Raw genomic sequence first — 16418 nt, 5'->3', positions numbered from 1 at the left:
AAAGAGTTGGTTGGGTCCATATAGCCCGTCTTTTCCAAAAAGTTTTCTCAGATACGGATAGCCAAGCTGGCCCTACAGTAGACACAAGCGTCAGGAAGGATGGAGGGTAGAAAGAGGCCAGGAGAGACTGAGCAGCAGATCAACCAGTCGACCACTGAAAATGATGAGCCCGAAATTAGTGATGAGGAGGCCATGACTACAGGAACAAGTAGAGAGGATAAATTTAATGTAAGAAAGAGCAATTACCCTACATGATAAACGTATATGCCTTGTTTGCTCAGAAGAGGGTGTAGTAAAGGAGTAGGCTAAATCACCAAACAACAATATAGCCTACCCATGCAAAAAACATGTAGCCTAAACATTAGTTCAATATGCCTCTTTGTGGAAGCATGGGATAGGCTACATTTCAAAGGCTTTCTTTCTTTCTGTTTTGGTAACTTGTGGAATAGTGAAATATTTTTTGTTAACTTCTCAGTTGAAGTGAATTATTATATAACCTTTACACATTTGTTGAACCATGGAACTAACTAGATGTACCGCATAGTGGTACAAAATATGACCGCCGCTCAGTCCTGTACATCCGTTCCGCGAAAATAAATCACACTTCAATTTGTCTCCATATTTTACTCCATCCCCCACTCTTGAAACTTTTGTGTATGCTTGTTTGAAAGAACTTAAAACTGCCATATCGTGGCGAAAAGTTGTAATAAAATTCACGCAGCTCCATGAGTCAAGGAAAGCGCGAATGAAGTAGCCACTTCTAAATGGGACCCACTACACAGTAGCTTAAGGTGTGTGTTGCTAAAGCAGCCATAATGAAATGAAGGGGTCATTGTTTGGATACTTCACACACACGTGCTTTTTAATTTCACAGACTACAACTACCAAGCTGGAATCAAAGCACATCGATTCCCCTCTCACACCCTGCACGCACTTAAAACAAAATAAACAGGCGTCTCAGTCTCACGCATGTATAGGCAAAACTGTATCAGACCGGTGTAACGTTGGTAAATCTTCCATTGCACAGAATGATTTTTGTAGCACGTGCAACAAATGACAGTCGAAAGATACAATTACAGTGCTGCTATCAATTTGCTTGGTTTAACCGCATTTATAGTTTTCTACAAATGCAATCAATCAAATTGGCCTCCATCACTCAACCAACGCTAATGGTAACATTACCTAGGTCCTTATTGATATTATAAGATTAACGTACCTGCAGTAAAAACCAAGCATGTCCGATAAACATCCTCAGATTTATTTCGGCTTCAAGAAGAAATGGGAATTACATTTCATGTGAACATCGTCCTATCCTTATTAGACGTTCTCTGCGGTAAACTACCGTCCTTGTAGGAAGCGTCCATTGTTTTTCCAACCCACTTTTAACTTCCAACAAAATTACGTCTCACTGCAACGATGCGCCATCTAGTGGACAAACGACTACTTATCGCCAATACTGGAAATGCAGCCATGATGATGATGATGAATATTTATTTTGGCTTTCTTTTAATCCTACTGAATCTGTAATTATGTATTGGCCGTTCTAATACCGATAGTATGTGGGTGCCTGTGTGTGCATGTGTATATGTGTGCACCGCCATCTACAGGCCAATGAGTCACTAAATGTACACATAACCTAATTTCTTTAGACCCCCCCCATGGATGAAATTCTACGAAACTTGGCATACCCCCAGAGAATGCCAGGTCAATCATACACATAAAATTTGGTGCAGTTCTGAACATCTTAACTGAAGATAGGGGCCCTATGGATCTAGGCCAGACTCTCTGCGAAACTTTGACAATCCCTATATGACCGCTTCGCTAGCTTCGCTAGTGGCGGTCATAATAAAAACTACAGGATATCAAGAGCTGAAATGTTGCTTAATTTATCCAATTTCCACCACTATGGTCGGTCTTGGGCCTGAAACTCCCGGGCACTGTGAATTCTGGCAACTTTGAAAACTAGCTTCTTTTGAAGATGAACAGACACCTTTTCAGTTTCAACTAATGACTGGCATATTAGTAGCTGCTGGACATAGGTGGCCTGTGTGTGTGTGTGTGAGTGACGGTGACCTGGGGAGTAAGCAGTGGTGTAACTATAGTAGGTGCAGCAAGTGCAGTCGCACCAGGGCCTGTGACCTCCCGGGGCCCGTCGCTACCCCCGCCCTGCCTCCTTTTTTTTTTTTTTTTTTAGAACTTTAGAATGTTAGAGCACGGAGAGTGAAGCGTCACTTTGACGATCTATCGGAAGATGAGCGCTTAACCGATGCAGAGAGATACTTCAAAGTGCAGGTATTTAATGCAACTCTGGACATCATAATCAGTCAGCTCTCCCAAAGATTTGCAAGTATGCGGGAAACTTGTCATGTGTTTGAGTCTTTACGTCCTATGACCCTTCAACTCGCAGGTGATGAACTGCTTGAAAAGGCAAGACGTTTGTCAGACCATTATAGCAGGGACATTGCACCGACATTCCCAACATAACTCCTCTCATTCAGGTCTTGCGTTAAAGCAGAGATTTCACAGAAGTCATCCATTTTTCAACTTGCCAAAATGCTGGTGGTAGATTATGACAGTGTAACATCCACATTCGGGGAAGTGTGTACTCATGTTGTTTCTGACATTGCCTGTGACTGCGGCAACAGCTAAGCGATCTTTTTCCAAACTCAAACTTATTAAGACCTATACCTAAGGAGCAGCATGGGGCAGGAGAGGCTCCGTGGGTTAGCTATCCTGTCCATTGAAAATACGAGAGCCAGAGCATTAAATATTGGGAACATCATTGACGATTTTGCACAACGTAAGGCTCGTAAGATGGCCTTCTTCTAATGGCCTAATTCACGCATATTGGGGATTGTATGCATATGAATGATTTTATTTGGTTTCTGGACGGTTAAATAAGTTAGGCTACATTAAGTTTTGTTTCTGCGCAGTGCGAGTTTATAAGCAAGCTATCTACGCTTGCAGTTTCAGCAGAGGGTTGAAGAGGCGCATTGAGTGTTACCATAATTCCATGCGAGTTGATGTTAATGCAGTAATATTAGATTACCCTGGCCTGCAGGCTGTTAATAAAATTATTTTGTAATGTTTTCACATGTAATGGATATGTAGTCGTGTGTTTTTTATTTGAAATTGTAATCTGTAACTAAACTACTTCGGTGCCTCAGGCCCATTGCATAAACAATTGAAGTCACCCTTAATGTGTATTGCATGTATCAGAGCTAATTCATCCTGGGCCAATGTTTGTCGGTATGATGTCCGCGTAGCGCTCTCACACCTGGCCCCCCATTGGCTTGTTGCGCCACTGGGAGTAAGCCCTAGAAATGTTCATGCCACGTGACCAAAATATGCTTCCTACATGCAGGTCATTTTGTTTGTGAAAGGAATAAGTTATTTATTTTTCATATCAGAGAATTGCGCCTAAAAAGTCCTTGAAAAGAATGTGATTTGATTTGAAAAGTCAGATTAAGAAAATATGGGAACCCTGAATATGCTTTATGCTTTACTATAAGAAAGCCAAAATAAAGTTTACAATAAAAGTTCAAAATAAAACTGCTTGCTTTTTACTTTTTACTTTTACTTCAAATACTTAAGTACATTAAATATCAGAAAATTACTTTTGATATAAGTACAGTATATATCAGATACTTTAAGACTTTTACTTAAGTAATATTCTGAAAGGCAACTTTCACTTCTACCAAAGTCTTTTTCTAGTACGATACTTGTACTTTTACTCAAGTATTGCTTTCTAGTACTTTATACAACACTGCATGATAGTCAATACATTTAAATTGTCATACATTCACTTACATAAAAAACATTCCCCTACAACACACACACACACACACACACACACACACACACGCATACCGAAAGACCTAGCCAACCTGCTTCCCTCTAGAGTAAACGTCCTACCACTTACGGTACAGTGTACTTGACTTAACCAGCTAATTCTGCTCAGCACAACTAGTTCAGCCATCAGCTAAGTAGCGAAATCACCTGGGTTACGTAAGTGCACAGATAGAATCAATATATAGTAGGACTTATAGTAGGACTTTTTTAAGTCAGAGTTTTTCTTAATTTCCTTAGATATCTCTGAGGGGACTATCGTAGTCAGTGTGTCAGACAGTGTATGTGTGTCAGTGGAGTCTCTCTCTCTCTCTCTCTCTCTCTCTCTCTCTCTGTGTGTGTGTGTGTGTGTGTGTGTGTGTGTGTGTGTGTGAGGGCGAGCATAGCCGTGCAGGTTGAGCTGGAAGGCACGCCAGTCACAACCTGATGGAAGAGTGCAGTTCTGTTTATTCCTGGAGGGCACAGGGAAAGATGAACTGAGGGACCTATCACAGATGTAATACTGCAAACCTCCTGGGATATGCACATAAACACGTACACACACACACACACACACACACACACACTGTGCTGAGATACACAAGAACCAATTGCAGATACATAGACAGGAAATAACACATGCATACCTCTCTCTATACCCCCCATCTCCCTGGTGGATAAATCAGTCCTTTCATGCTGTCTCAGTGACCCCCGTTCTGACTGTTTATATAACAGAAGAAAAGCGGTCTCCCTTTCATTTCTGATGGCCAATGGTGTTTTGCTTTTAATGTTAACTAACTCCTGCCGTTGATATTAGATTTTTGTTGTCTTCAGCCCAAGAGCCACTGGAAAGACAGGCAGATGTGATTGAATACTTCCCTTCTCCAGGTTAGTTGCCATATAGCTTAAGTGAGACTAAACGTAAAAATATGATGTAAATAAGATGCCGAGGTTTAATGGAGAAGGCTATGGAAAACAGCCACCGATGTGAGTAGGCTACGTGACGAGAGATTTTAAGAGTCATTTTGTTATTGGTGGAGAAAGGGAGTGCGAGCGAGAGAGAGAAAGACAGCAGGAGAGAGAAAGGGAGAGAGAGATAACAGCGCTAGTCCAATTCCTCGGCTGTTTGACTCAGTTCTTGTCATTGCAGACAGACAGACACGGCGCGGAGAAGGAGCTCCAAACACCGATCTTTCACAGACTGACACCAAAAAAGGTAAAATGTGTACTTATAGGTTATAGTTAATAAGAGAACACAGCCAGTTGACTGAGTTGGACAGAATATGAAACAGGGTGCTATTTTAGCATTGGACACACCACTGTTCCTTGCTTGATCCAGTTCATTCCACATTTATAGCCTAGGCTATGTGTGAGCGTGACAGCCGAACCAACACTTGTCAACACATTCCACAAAACGGAGAAATGTGCTGTCAAAATATTTAACAGTGCCAAAAACACATCTGCTTGGAAAGATTTAGGCTATAACTACAAGGATGTTACGGTTTGTGTTAATTCGTGTGTGTGAATTTGAGGAGGCGCGCGTCGGCTCATTTGAAATTCTCATTTATGCAACGCATGTGAAGTCTTAAATAGCGTTTAACCCACGTAAGAGGCGTAAAATGACTGATTTGAAAGCTTATTAAAGTGTCGGAGTTGTGAATGGCAGTTATTGAAAGTGTCCTCCACATAGGAGAAACGTCGGACTTATGGAATGGGCGACCACTTTGAGGGCATGAGACATTGAGGTAAAGGAGCGCGGAGACCGGCCAGGGCTCTCGCCTCACGACTGAGCTCCTTTCAGGCAAATGGTAGTGCACGCACTTCCGTCTCTCACCTTTAAAAGAGATTCGTGGGGTAGCGGCAACAGCAACGGACTGACACCCCAGGGTGCCCGATGGAAATATTTCACCTGCCGCATGCGCGTGTGTGTGGATCAGCGGACCCCATAATGCATGTGATTGGCTTTTGTGTCGCTCCAGACGCGGGGTGTAATTGCAACGGTTTATTATAACACGGACAAGTCAAGTCGTCTAAACAAGTGCGAAACTGACGGGTGTCTTAACAGACTATCATACTTGCGGCTTTTGGTGTCTGGTATTTCCCCCTCGTCGGTAAGTCAATGAAGCGATTGTTCAATTATGAGGATATTCTGCTGTGTGCGTGAGAGAGTGTATGGCTGGTGTGTTTGGCTTGTGTTTGTGCGGACGTGTGTGTGCATGCATTTGCTGCGGGAGGAGGATAGAAAGCTGTATGCATTCATGTGTATGTTTCTATGGGTGCCTACGTGTTGTTCATCATTCATCATCATTCGTGTGTTTATGAATGTATAGTCATTGTGTGCAGCTTACCTGTGGTTTACGTGTGTCTGTTTGTCCTTTGATGTGCGCGGTGACTGTCTGACGCGGCACTCACAGGCATCCTTTAATGTAATCCCCAGAAGCTTGAATCTAATTCTCGGTGGAAATAACTTGCAAGGGTTCTCTGCATAGAGATGTGCATCAGAAATGTACACATTCCCTCTGATGGCGTGCATCTCGATATATATTATTCAACATTTCCTTTTACCCACCAGACATAAAAAGAGTTGAATCTATACATTTTCTGCCCTCTCATTGCTGAACATAAGGTGTGGATGTATATGTATGTATTCATGAGTGTGTGTGTGTGTTTGAAGAGATTTGTGTTTTATGAACCTGTTGCCTTGTCATGTCATATCGAGATAGATATTACAAGGCAAGCCTAGTCAGTAGCGAATTTGACCCTGAAGTTTTTCAGGACCTGCAAGACCCGTGCCAGATCATTCCCAGACCCATGCCAGATCATTCCCAGACCCGTGCCAGGTCATTCCCAGATTCGTGGGTTTGTTGTTGTTTGTAATGAAAAACAATGCCTCCCCATCCACAAATATCTCCTTCAGTATTTCTCAGCACATTTATGTGTAGGGGGAATAAACACAGTCTCCAGTCATAACATTAGGTGCTCATACTGCCGCCTGCGTGGACATGTTTTACAGACACAGAGAGCCATTACAGAATATGTACTCCCTTTGCTCTGTGTCCTAGGACAACTGTACCAACCCACACTCCTGATTGAATCGGTGTGATTTGCCATTGGAGTGTGTGTGTGTGTGTGTGTGTGTGTGTGCATGTGCATGTGCTCTCATGAGGTTTTTAGATCTCATTCACGTTGGCTGAGCTTGGGCATATAGGGGAGGCTGTAGAGTTAAAATAGGGCATAGGAGACGTAACCGAAGCCGGCGATGCTTAGTTTCCTCACATTTGATTTAACTGGAGCTGTGTTAGCAATAAGCTTGTTATTGTTTGTGCCAAGACGTGCTTGAATGTACACCCTAGGAGAATAGGAAGGCAGAGAAGTTGTGCTAAAGAGAATATGAGACAAACACACAGGTAAACACACACACACACGCACATACATACATACATACATACAAACATACACACACACACACACACACACACACACAAACATACACGCACAAACATACATGCACACTCACCACATCACACACTACACACCACATATGGTGAGAGAGAGAGAGAGAGAGAGAGAGAGAGAGAGAGAGAGAGAGAGAGAGAGAGAGAGAGAGGAGATGGTGTGTGGATGGAGTGGGTGGAGATGTTGAGATAGACATGGACATTGACTCAGTGACTTATGTCTGCAGTTAAAAAAGTGCACAGTGGAAGACAGGAAGTCCTGATTGAGTGGCAGTGATGCGCTGACAGTTCGTGCTCGCTGATTGCCAGGGATGGACATTATCTGTACTACAGTGGACAGAGGAGGACCAAGAAGGGACGACGACAGGGAGATGGGGAGGGTATGTGTGAAAGATTGTGACAAGGCAAGTGGAGAAGGAGATGGAGAGAGAGAGAGAGAGAGAGAGAGAGAGAGAGAGGAAGAGAGAGAGAGAGAGAGAGGAAGAGAGAGAGAGATAGAGAGACGGGGAAAGTGGAATAGATGGTGATGCGAGTGTGATGCGAGTGTGATGCGAGACGCTGGACTGACCATAACAAAATAATCAGTGGTCCTCGTTCAACAGAAGTGGCCATTCCGTGGCAGCTTTGATCTGTGGGGCAACTAAAGGCTTAGAATATCCATGTAATTGAGGTGGTGATTATTTTAAAGCACCACCATCTTTGCTGGCTCCCTCTGTGAAGTTCCCAGGCCCCTTTTTCTCTTCCCCTAGAAAGACGTGTGTGTTCCCCATGGACACTCATTTAAGAAAGTAATCATTAAAAATAATGCAGACTTGCCTTGGGCCCTGGTGGGGTGGGGGGGAAAATCAGATTGACGTCTTACCTCCCCAGAGGATGCTCTCTTTATGAGAGAGAGAGAGAGAGAGAGAGAGAGATGGAAAGACAATGCTTTCATCTGCACCCTTTGGATATCCAGCAGTCACACTATAGATGGATTTTTGGTGCGTCACTGTCATTGACATGACACCCCCCCCCCGCCCCCCCCCCCCCACACACACACATATAGGGTAGACGGAGACAAAGAAAGTCACCCCTTTTTTCCTGTGAGATACCCCATTTGGAGGATGGAATCTGGCAGCCGCGTTCTTGCGGGCATAAATTAAAAGCATTTCAAATTGGGTTATAGGCATACTCCACCTTTGAGCTCTCCAATTAGGTAAGTTGGCAATATGAGCTCCCCCACAGGGTTGTCTCATTTGGAGAGGGGAGTGTTTAAAGTGTGAGCTGCGCACAGCGGTAGCGGCAACAGTGACAGTCCTCCAGGGCTTACCGTTTAGGGAAAACAGAGAGAGCGGTGAAGGCAAGGCCTCCCTAGAAAGATGCCTATTGGATGACGGAGTGTGTCTATATTTTAATGGTTGTAAGGCAGGTTTCCTTTGGTGTTTTTCAGCCTTCCTTGTCTAGTGGGGCTTGTGGGAAGAAGATGAAAAACAGCCATGCCAAACTCAGGCTGCTGGGGATGGACGTTTGGGACTGTTGGACAGAGTGTGATGGAACAGGTGATTGCGAAAGCCCTGTTGCCAGGTGGCTTTTCTTTCCCATGCATTCCTATTCTCTTTCTGTCCCTTGGGCTCTCACTCTATCCATCGCTACCCATGTCTGTATGTGTCCCTGTGTCTCGCTGGGAATCAGGATTAAATGAATCTGATTGAGGCATAATCTGCTCGGTTGGAGACGCCAGGAAAGGCGGCAAGGGTGAAAAAGCTGGTATTACTAAACTCCGCTACCATATTTTTGTTTGTGTGTGTGGCCTGGAGCACACACACATGTGTGTGTGTGTGTGTGTGTGTGTGTGTGTGTGTGTGTGGTCAGAGGAGAACGACTGATGTCGATAAGCTCAACCCCTGATGACACAGAGAGTCCGACAGGAACTGTGGAAAATCCTATTGTAAATTTGCCTACTCCACAAAGATAATTGGCTTATTCCTGTGTTAAATTGGCCTGTCCTACAGGACGCTGAGCGAGCGGGCTTAACACCGCCCGCTGCAGACACAGTCTCTGGGCCTCTGCTTCCCTGGGACTTAACTGGTATTACACACTGAATTACTGTATGACAATGATGGACTGATAGCCACTGAGCAGCTCTCGCCGTCACACTGTCGCGCATCAAAGCCATGGAGCAGACCAGATCCACTGTGGACAGCAGTCTTAACATGTCGGACGTGAAGCCCTCGGCTAGAGGTGCCATGGATCAAAGGGTCAGCTCCACATTTTGGGGAGAGGGAAGGACCTGTAGGCCTTGGGATAAATGAGCTTTCCACAATGCAATTGCTTTTTATGCTAATTTTTCATTGTGGGAGAAAAATCCTTTCCATCATTATGAGAATTCCGAATTCCTGCCTGTGGCATTCCCCAGGAATAAAAGCCCCTGATCATGTACTCCTAAGGCTGGGATTTAGGGGCTCAAAATTCACCAAGGTGGGGATCCAGCGAAAGATAATATTTTTCTCTGAAAACTCATAGACACATCAGAGAGCAGTGCCTGATTTCAAACACAGACTTGAACAATACATTCAGATTTGCAGAGGAATGGGAATCTTGTCGTTCTGCATACCTAAATCATTATCCTGACATCAAAAGCACCAGGCAGACTTTGGTTCTTCACTTTGAAGATTTCCCTTTTTTTGTTTTGCATCAGTGTGATGCCCAAAGGACACATGCTGGAAGTGTGTTTGAGTTTTTCTCACACACTTTTTAACCTCCTAAATGTCGGGTAACCTTGGGAACAATGGCTTATTGGCTATGGCCAAAGGCATACGCTGTAGTCGTTTGAAAAATCTGACGGCACAGGGACTCATGTTCTGAAGCTTCACCATGAACACTGGGGATCTGAAGACGGATGAATCGTCAGGGGAAGGTGTTTGTCTCCGTCGGGAACATTAGACAGCGGGAAACATTAATTGACCAAAAACTGTCTCATTAGGGTGTTTCATGTAAAAAGTGAAGGAACGAGAGTGAAAGATTTTTTCAGGCAAAAATTTTGTGCCGAAGAATTTTGTGGACTTGTGGAAAAAAAAACGCATAGAAAAATACAGACAATCAAACCACTAAACAAACAACAAAACAAAACAAAAGGCAAAAAATGTCAAAGCGCAAATCCTCTTACTGTGGCTGTGAGTGGAAAGAGACTGGTTTGTGTTTGTGTTTTTGAGTGTGTATGAGGGTACACTACCGTATGTGTGTTTTTCAGTTAGGGAGTATGCATATTCTAGAGTAAAATGAGGACATGTCCCATAGTGTTGCTGTGCTTATGAGAGCGAGGATACTCTTGTATGTATCTGTTTATTATTCTGTGTGTCTGCGTGATGTCTGGGAATGTGTGAAAGACGAGTAAAACACACACACACACACACACACACACACACACACACACACACACACACACACACACACACACACACACACACACACACAAACACACACACACAGACCACTAAAATGCTACCAATCTTGCTGTGAGTGTTTCTTACTGGTTCAAATGGTTGTTAGAATAATATGACAGGTTAATAAGGTGGGGGATGCCTCTCTGTGTATGGGACTGTGTCTCAGTATCACTGTCTGTGTGTGTGTGTACGTGCATGCTTTTGTGTCTGTTTCCATGTGACAGTCCGTGCGTGTTTGTGTGTTTGGCGGGGGGGGGGGGGGGGGGGGGGGTATGTGTGTGTGTATGCATGCCAGGTTCATCAGTACGCAATTAATGTAGTGTGTGTGTGTGTGTGTGTTTGGGGGGGGGGGGCTTATGTGTGTGTATGCATGCCAGGTTCATCAGTACGTAATTAATGTAGTGTGGCTAAGTTGTCATGCAGTAGTGATATTTCAGTGGTGCGCATGCTTGAGGAACCCTTTTGATGAATGGGCAATTAGGGCGAGCCTCCTTATGCCTGATTCTGGAGTGATCTCTTCTTAATGGCACTCCTGCTTCTTTGATAAAACACAAAATGTATCATCAATACCAGGTCCACTGAATGCTGAGCTAGCTATTGTAATTGTAATAGCATGTTTGTTTGTGTGTGTGTGTGTGTGTGTGTGTGTGTGTGTGTGTGTGTGTGTGTGTGTGCGTGTGCGCGTGTGCGTGCACGTGCGCGTGTGCGTGTGTGTGTAGGGAGTACTTATGCATGGTTTTGCATAGAGCATGGTATATAGAGTGCAATATTTTGTGTGAACAAATGGTATTGCTAATGCAGTTTCTTAGACGGCAAAAGGATTTGTTTTTGTTTTGATTCCCCCATCTCTTCGCATGTTAATCCTTTTTTATCTTCCATTTCATGTCTGTTTTGCAATGTTTGTGTTGTGTTGAAGATATCTTTCATGTACTTCTTTAATCAGGCAGGAATGATTAAAAAAAAAGCAAACGCAATTCTTGTTTCTGTTTTTTAATGCTTTAATTAGGGAATTCCAGTTTATACATTATTGATTATTCCACTCAAAAATGCAATATTGTGCTGTCCTGGCATTTGTAGACCTCATATTTCGATGTGCTCAGTGAAAACATTTTTTTACAAGGATTCATTTGGCTGGTTTGCTTTTTGCGAATAAGCGCAGTTTGAAATGATATTGAATTGGGATTGGATCAAGCATGGTTGGTGGTGTTTCCTGCTCATTGGCCAGTCATGTGCTTGGCAGGCCAAGTGCATTTCAGCACCTCAGTTTCCACCAATGAATGTTCCTTGTGGAAATCTGAGAGGTAGTCTAATAGGCAATACCAGAAATGGTATTATGTTCAAAGACATGGGGTCTCTACTTAAAAAAAATATGCTTTTAATAAAAAAATTCATGAAATGCATAGCAATAGTATGAACATTGCACTTGTTATGTAAATTTGTTGTCAAAGAATGGTCGCACTCCAAAAATCTTTCTTTCTTGCTGGTTTATTCTATTAGCAACAGGGGTAAAAGAACAAACATTTCGGCCTTATGGCCTTCGTCAGTGTGAAACGTGTGTGAACCGAAACATTTGTTATTTTACCCCTGTTGCTAATGGAATAAACCAGCAAGAAAGAAAGATTTTTGGAGTGCGACCATTCTTTGATTTTCTGTGGGGAGGGAACAGGGAGAGCGGAAAAGGACTCTTATCATGTAAATTTGTTGTAAAAGACGAAGAAGTACTTTAGCGTTAAGTTTAGGTTTAGAGTTATTAACATGTAATAACAGAGTTATGTGAGAGCAGTACGCATTAGTTCTGTATAAGGGCATATAATATAATGTGGGATCAGAACATGTCATCTCATATTACCACACATATTGTCTGTAATTTAATTTGTGAGTTTTTAAAGGGACAAATGTTACAAGAGTTTAAACCGAGGCATTATGAACACCAGAGCAATGGAACCAGCTGGTCGCGCTGCCAAAGCAGCCTACCCACCAGGCGACATGGACCTCCTGATGCGCTGACTAGATACAGCTTAGCAATCGACTCTTGCATCCTGGCCTCTAAATACAGATTAAATTCTGCTGTTGCATTTTAGATCTCTTTGATTGAGTGCATCTGTTGTGGCATCTCTTAGTCTCTGATAAGGCCATCCCAAATGGTATTACCCACTGCCATCTGAATGAGACTTCTGATACTCCATACATGCCTCATGCTTCAAAGGAAAGGTTGGCTGAAGGTGTGACCTTATTCTCATCCGAAGGTCTTTGCAGTGATTGATTGTAGCCTCACCGTGGCGACCTGGTACTGACCTAATCATAGGGAGTGACTGTTGACTGTGAGTGACTGTTGTTTTGTTTTCCCTGGTCTCTTTGTACTTGAGTTATTTACAATCGATATGACAAGAAGATAGTATGGAGGTATTGGATGGGGCTTTCATATTGTGTGTACCTGTATATACCGGTAAAGGTGAGAGTGTTTGTGTGTGTGTGTGTGTGTTTGGTTTTGTGCGTATGTGTATGCGTGCGTGTACATGCCTGTGTCTATGTGTCTGTGTAAGTGTGTGTGTGTATGTGTGTGTCTGAGTGTGTGTGTGTTTATGTTTGTGTGTGTGTGTGTATGTGTATTTCCAGCAGCTTGGGTTCGCCAGCATTTTTGTCCCATTTCAGTGGCTGCTGACTCAGTGAGTTCGCCCGAGCACAAAGTATGGCTCTCCCTGGGATAGGACTCTGTTAATGCCTGCTATATATATGCAATGTGAATACCACATTAGTATACGAGCAGCCAAACACTTATGATGCAGCACTGTGGCTAGTTCAGCACAAAATGCCTTTCAAGCTAAATCTCCCATTACATAGTCACCTCAGAGGGCCGCCTTCAGATGATTCAAGCGAGTCTAACATGACTTTATCCTTCAAACTTATCATAATTCCACCCGCATCCCCCCCAGCCCCGTCTGGTATTGAGATGCGCAATCGATTCAGCGCTTGGTGTTATCTTTTAAAAGGCAAGTAAACTATCGGCCTTCTCCAACTTTTCAAAGTTTTGCCTGAGTGTCCTCGAGAGTCTGTGGTGGAATGTTAGGCCTTAAAACTGTTTAATTTTTTCTCTTAGAAGTAAAGGCGTACATCGTGTTTGCTGGACCTCTGCAGACCTCTGCGTTTGGTCTTTCTGGAAGGGAATTTCCTTCAGATTGAACCTCTTTCGAAGATTTGCCTTGAAATGTCCAGCGGTGTCCCCAGTGTTTGTGACTTGTGGCTCTGGTAGTGTTGAGTTCAGTGCCTCCTAGTCAGACTTAACAGCAGCAGTCACGTCCTGTTACTCCTGTAGGACGCTGATGTCCTCTACAGGCAGGCTCTGAAAAGGGGCTTTGCACTGGAGGACATGAAATCATCAGGGTCATTACACACACACACACACACACACACACACACACACACACACACACACACACACACACACATACACATACACACACACACACACACACACACACACACACACACACACATGCATGCACACACACACACACACACACACACACACACACACACACACACAGACACACACACACACACAGGCATGCACACACACAAACACACATGCACACACACGGATACACGGACACACACACGGACACACACACAAACAAAAACACTTAAATACAAACACATGCACATACTGTACATACTCAAACACACACACACTGACACACAAACACTCACGACACACACACACACACACACATACTCTGTTTTCCTTCTCTCTTACCTCACGCACACTTATGCAAAGACAGAGCTGGCTGGTGATAAACGGGGAGGCATTTCTGGCAGATGTATGAACAGATATGGGATCCTGACAGATGTGGGTGAAACGTAAGGTGTTTCTGTCATGTTCTGTCGTGTGAAAGCCCCCCCTCCTCCTTTCCACCCCCCCAGTCCCCCAGCGATACTGTTAAAAGCACTAGTGACACTAGGCCATGGCTGTCATCACCAGGAGCTAAGTGTGAAGCACAGCACACAAGAATGAGAAGGAGGGGAGGAGTGAAAAATAAAGGACAGCAAAAAAAGAGGAGAGGAGAGGAGAGGAGAGGAGAGGAGGCGGAAGGGTGAGTAGGGATAGATTTTTCTGACAGCCTGTTTGAGTTTGGGTTTAGGGTCAGACGTGTGTGACATTGAGAGCGGCAGTGATAGAAAGGCACCAGGAGGGAGTGAGAAGGTGTGAGTGATGCCTGTGTGTGTCTCTGTGTGTGTGTATGTCTGTGTTTTTGTGTGTGTCACAGCATTCATGACTGACTGTGTCTGTGTGTGCAGAGTTTATAACAGGGTACATGTGTGTGTGTGTGTGTGTGAGTGTGTCACAGCAGTCATTCATTTATTCGGAGGCATTCATGACTGGCTGCTGTGTATATGGCTACAGTATGTCTCTGTATTCATGACAGTGTGTGTATGTGTGTGTGTGTGTCATAGGCTTACAGGAGCATTTATGACTGAGCCTATGTCAGTGTTTGCTGTGTTGATGACTCTCTCTCTGTGTGTGTGTGTGTGTGTGTGTGTGTGTGTGTGTGTGTGTGTGTGTGATCGCTGCAAGCTCGTCTGGAAACAGCCCCAACAGTCTGGTCGGCATCTATTATTGAGAGCCAGGGAACTGACCGCGCTTTGCAGCCTGGTGTCTGTCTCACAGCGTGGTGCCTGCTGGCCTCACCTCTCCTCTCCCCCCCCCCCCCCCCCTCATGTCTTCCATTTCCGCCCCTTTCAGCTCTTCTTCCTCCCACAAGTTCTGCACTTGTCTCTGGCTGACCTGCCACCCTCTTGAGAACGGTTCAGCTAAGCATCCAACTTGGTCTTCCTCTGCCATTCATTCTGACAGCAGGAGCGCACTCTGTCAAGTGCAGAGTCCACCCCCTCTGGTTCCCTTTTATCTCTCTTTTCAGCCTTCCCTGCGTCTGGCGTTGATAATTATCACATATTATCTTTCGTTGTCGCTGTTGCTTTCACTCTCTACCTGCCTAACGTTCACTTCTTCATCGCCAGTCATCGCTTGCGCACCACGGCTCACCTTTGATCTGCCGGGCGTGCGGTGCCTTTCATTTGATCGTCGATCGTCAAGTGGTTTATTTTCGCTTGCGTCCTGGCTCATGCAACGACTCATTTTAGGCCTGTTCTGCCAACACGCCTCGAGCCAGAAGAAAAGAGAAATAAAAGCTAATTTCGGCGTGATTCATCGCACGAAGATTGCCCAGCATTTATTGATAATTGCTTTTTTCCGTTTAAAAGAGACGCTGGTAAAACGTCAATCGCGTAAACGCAGAGCGACGCAGCTGTCTCCGCAATTAACTTCTCGCTCCCCTTAATGAAAGGATTAATCTGCCTGCAAATCTCCTGGGTCTTTTACGCAGATCTATTCACTCTCTTGTCAGTGGAAGAAAGGAGAGCCATGTCGTGACAAAATCTATGCCCCCCCCCCCCCCTTCCCCCAGAGCCAGAAAAGTCGTATTCAGCTGCACTGTTTGGTGTCGCTTCAACTCTGGCCCTTCAGCGCGGAGCTGATTGACTTTTAAGCACTGTGTGTTCAGCGCAGGGCGTCCTGGGGTTCTGATCTTCTCACTTCTGCTTCCTCAACATTTTCCCATGCTTCAGAAAGCGCCAGGCAATCAAACTCCAGGATGGAGTCTTTTTCTTCCCATTTTATTTTCAACACCTATCTTCTCCACATCAGTGAAAGCTTCAG

At 44.3% G+C, this 16418-nt stretch overlaps 1 protein-coding gene across 4 annotated transcripts in view; it reads left to right on the top strand.

Annotated features, from left to right (window-relative positions):
* The first annotated feature begins 4637 nt into the window (after positions 1-4637).
* Positions 4638-16418, top strand: part of LOC121720857 — a 101724-nt gene continuing 89943 nt past the window's right edge. For 2 of the 4 annotated variants that reach the window (XM_042107332.1, XM_042107344.1), the window contains exon 1: positions 4965-5044. The gene's annotated coding sequence lies outside the window, so the exon portion shown is untranslated. Of the gene's footprint in view, positions 4717-4964; positions 5045-5759; positions 5940-16418 lie in introns of those variants that run through there. The other 2 variants (XM_042107334.1, XM_042107336.1) reach the window with 2 other exon arrangements.

The sequence above is a fragment of the Alosa sapidissima genome, chromosome 1 (genome assembly GCF_018492685.1).
Source record: "Alosa sapidissima isolate fAloSap1 chromosome 1, fAloSap1.pri, whole genome shotgun sequence".
NCBI classification, from domain to species: Eukaryota; Metazoa; Chordata; class Actinopteri; order Clupeiformes; family Clupeidae; genus Alosa; species Alosa sapidissima.
This window is presented reverse-complemented; position numbering and strand designations above follow the sequence as displayed.